This window comes from Lactuca serriola, chromosome 6 (genome assembly GCF_051521515.1).
Source record: "Lactuca serriola cultivar US96UC23 chromosome 6, Lser_US96UC23_V15, whole genome shotgun sequence".
NCBI classification, from domain to species: domain Eukaryota; kingdom Viridiplantae; phylum Streptophyta; class Magnoliopsida; order Asterales; family Asteraceae; genus Lactuca; species Lactuca serriola.
Window position 1 is genome coordinate 6,222,354 of NC_136413.1, and position 4,709 is coordinate 6,227,062.

The window sequence follows — 4,709 nt, forward strand, 5'->3', positions numbered from 1 at the left end:
TCCCAACATAGCCATCAACTCTGTGCGAAAGGCTCCAAGCCTCTCGTCCAAAATCTCTAGGATACCCTCCTTGACCGTGCCAAAGATCACAGGAGTCTGATCAAGAATACCGCGCGTAATCTCAACTGATACAAACTCTCTTATACGCTCCTTGAGCTGCTCGATCCTTGAACCCGAGCCTAACCCCTCTCTGACACCTGATCCATCCACTGGTCCATCTTGCGATGTCGTCATACTGAAAACATGCCATAACAATCATCAAAATACACATTACCGCTGAGGGACCTCACACGCACTGCAAGTTCCCTGGTTTTGTCTCGGCCCCTCTTGAATCGAGTATGGATCCTCTGCTTTCAGTAGTACGGGCCCATACTACCTTCCACATCTACCTGTACTTTCCTCAAGAGTTCCATCGACTCCACCAAGTCCCTTGCACGACTACCCCTGCTCCCAGCACTAAACTGATCCTAGGTCTACCCTAGGGAAATTTCTGACTCTAACCAGTCCTCAGCTGCTGAGGGTCTCTTTGTAATGCCAATTAGCCATCACCTGAATACCATCACATGTAACGAGGCTCAGATAATCCTTCGAGTAAAGGAATCGTCCCTACAACGGTTGGACTCAAACAAGAGCTGCGTAGTAGGGTCAAATCCAAAACTCTGAGATTATTCAACCCTGATCACATGTGACTTAACGTATTCATCTAATAGTTAACTCCCATTGCTTAGAATCCCACAAAGCACAAAGCAAGTAGCATTCAGACTAAAGGGAAATCTAACCATAACACAATCCAATCAAACTGTTCTATCCTCTACACATGAATCTGTACTAGCATGCAATATAAGCTCACATAATCAGGCATAACCTAAACAGGCTATCCTACCACTGTCTAACCAATGCTAGCATATAGCTCAATAAGCCCATATAACAGGCACATAAGGCATCCTCCTAGATCCTTAGCCTTAATATAGCATGCTGATCACATAATAATATTGTAACATAACTTGTACGGGTAATTTGGGAGAACTAACTTGAGCTCGGATGATTGCATGCATCACACCCTTTTCTCTTTCAAAGTTCTCTTTTTTTTTTCTTTTTCTAAAACCCTTTTCTTTCCTCAAAATCCTTTTATAACTATGGTTTTTCTTTTGAAAATTTTATACCACTTCATCAGTTTGAGTTCAGACACACCCGAGAGTGTGCCCGAATCCCTCAAACCAAGGCTCTGATACCAACTTGTAACATCCCAAATTTTGAGTCCAAAATTTTCTTTCGAAAACATTACTAATTCATAGCGTTAGGTCATTCAAACATACAAAAGGGTTTATATGACAAATCATAGTTTCATTTCCAAAACACTTGTTTAATTATCAGAGTAAATAGCCCAGGCCAACTTGCCATGGTGTGTGCATTGCAACCCTCCCGAGCTCCTCTTCTGAAATCTGAATACCTGAAACCAAACCTGAAAACCGTAAGCATGAAGCTTAGTGAGTTTCCCCAACCTACCGCATACCATACATATCTTCTGATCCATACAAGCCATACATAACACTGAGCACCTAACCATATACCGAGCTCCCGCCCGCTGCATTGGGCCTCTCCCGCTATCGGATCCCGTCCATCACCATGCCCCGCCTGGCTTCGAGCCCTGCTCGATATACATATCTGTTTTCCTTAGGCCCCGCCTGTCTCCGGGCCCTGCCCGCTAACATATACTAGCATATAATCATATCACAAGACATAACTAACATACTCTACTGGATTACTGTGCTAAGGCCTCGCCCCTGTCCTGCTACTGATGAATAATGCAACCCCGTCCACACTCCTACTGATAGTGAGATATGGGCCCAACCCACTCTCACTCTTTTCCTAACTTGGGCCTCGCCCCCGCTCTGCTGCTAATGAGGTATGAAACACCGTCCACACTCTACTATTGGTGAGATACGGGACCTCGCCCACACTCACCTCCCTACGAGACACATACATGTATCACACAGACAACAAGTATAACTATCACACAAACCATTCCTTGGGCACCTGCCCGCTAACATTGGACCTTAGTCCCGAATGTCATACTAGCATACTGTGCCTAGGGCTAACCCCCGGGTCTTCCTACTCATAACTACATGGGCCGACATTGTGGCCGTAGACCCATTCACACAAAGGGAAACTCACATGCACTGCTGAACTTTGCTGATAACCCTCTGGCCGGTGTCCGACAACTCTCTGAACCACTGCTCCACTAGCTCCCCGAGCTACTATATCAATATAACACTTAGCTCCAAACTGAAGTCTAGAAGTCAAACTAAGTCAACTATGGTCAAAGTCAAATTCCTAGTCAAAGTCAACTTTCCAGTTGACTCAACTCGCCGAGTCAACTCATAGACTCGCCGAGTTCTTAAACTCATAAACTCTCAAAATACGACTCAACTCGCCGAGTCACCCCAAGACTCGTCGAGTTCAATGATCTCTGAGTCCCATCCTATCCAACTCGCTGAGTCACCACTCAACTCACTGATCTGCGTCTTAACCAGAAAAGGTTGGGGTTCTGCGACCAGACTCGCCGAGTCCAAGGCAATCTTCAACAAACTCGCCGAGTTGTTCTTCCAACTCGCCGAGTCGACGCTCATGTTCATAAAACGCGCCGAGTACACCCATGTGAATCGTCGAGTCTCTTCAGATCTCAATCCATATAGTGGCTTTTCGAGCCATGCAGGGGCTTCAATCCATAGATCCACTCTTCTACAGTCTATCCCCCACGTAAAGTTGCAAACTTTACGTGAAACCAAGGAGCTAAAGTCCCAAAACACTCTAGGGCTAGGGTTTAAGACAAAGGGGCTTTACCAATAACTCATTGACATAAGCTTTAAGACCTTCTGGACCATCACAAGTCTAGATCTGAGGTAGCAACCTCAGATCTAGGGCTCTAACTCGACATAGATCTCAATCATGCCCAAAATGCCCCAAAATCTCATTCAAGAAATAGATCTAGATGCTAAAAGGGTGAAGGTAATAGCTTATTACCTCCAAGATGACCTCCTACTGAAGAATAATCCAAATCTCTGTAAACCCCACTTGATCCAAGCTTCTTGATCTTCAGATCTCTTCACAAAAGCACTTATCTAAGCTCCATATTGCCTCTAAGGATTCTCACTCACGATTTAGGGGTTCTAGATCTCAAAAGGGTGGTAAAGAGGCTGGGGAAAGGGTGTAATGTTCTTTAAATAGTGCACAACCCTCGGGATTCGGGTTTTTCTCGCCCAAACCAGACTCGCCGAGTCGGTCACTTACTTATACCCCAGATCCCACTCCAAATCGTTGAGTTCTTCCTTGGACTTGACAAGTCGACTCATGACTTAGAGCTTTTCCTTTCTTTTCTTGGTCTTTCTGATTCTAGGTGTTACATCATGTCTGAAGGAAACCTTAAGTTTTAGGGTTTGTGGGGGTATGTAAGCATGCTTATGGCTCATTTATCCCCACCTTTTCAGCGTCCAAAGTCTTAGAGTCGTTCTTACAAAACCCTAGCCTCCTAGGGTGAGATTGAGAGCCCTCAAGTGTGTTCTTGGTGTTTATTTGATAAATCTCATGTTTGGGTCTTTTTTTCTTTCTTTTGATCCCAAAATGCTCCATCTTGAGCATGGCATGCCCTGGATGTTTTAAATCATCCTTTCAGACCCTTGGAGGGGTCCTTAGTCCTAAAATGAGGTCCCAATGGCTAAAAGTGTCCCATGCATTTGGTAGAAGGGTCTTAATGGATTAAGACATTGTATTAAGAACTTTTGGACGTGTAAAGTCATAAAGTTGGAGATTTTATGACTCTAGGGTGCATTTGGACCATGGATATGTAGTTTGGGGTTAAGTGCTTAAGCCATTAAGCACGAAAATGAGACTTTTGGATCTGCGAGGGTACGCCCCACATAAGGGGTGGTACGTCCCGTGTACTCGATCGGCCACCCTGTTGTTGGTCAATGCGAGGCTCGGTGTACGTCCTGCGTATGCCTTATGTTGGATTTTGGATTTTGAGCTTGAGGTTTTGGGCCACCTTTTGGGCTTAAATGCTTGGGCCTTTATTGGACTATCTGAGTATGAGTGTTTTGGGCCAAGTGAAGGGATGGACCTTAGGATAAGGCCCAAAAAGGAGTTTAGGCCTAATTTGGAAGATTGGGCCAATTATGGGTCTTGAATAACCTTGGGATTTTGGATCAAGACTTGGGCCCGGATCTTGCTCCAATTAGGGAAAGGGTAAAGTGGCCATTTACCCTAGGTATGGGTTATTAGTCAAGGATGGTAATCCAATTATTAATTAGATGTTTATTTGTTGTGATAGTTCGGGATTTTAGTGATCCAACAGCCGGGGATTTTTAGTGCGATTCTTCAGTGTAAGGTGAGTTGTCCTCACTATACTGTTGGGTCGAAGGCACCAATGTCGACCCTTTGGATTGTTATCATGGATTATTGTATGCTTGTTGTGCTATAGTGATCTGCTAGACTTGTATGACCGCTTGTATATGTTAACTGGGTTTGATTATGTTATATGTGGATATGTGATGGTTGGTTGGGTTGAGGTGGTCCTGCTATGTGGAGAAGGCCAACAGACCCAGGGCGGTCTGTATAGACTGAAGGCCTATGAGGTGGACCCGTCAGGCCGAAGAACGGTCTAGACAGACTGAAGGCATGGTGTGGGGGTCCAGACATGCTGAAGGTTCTGT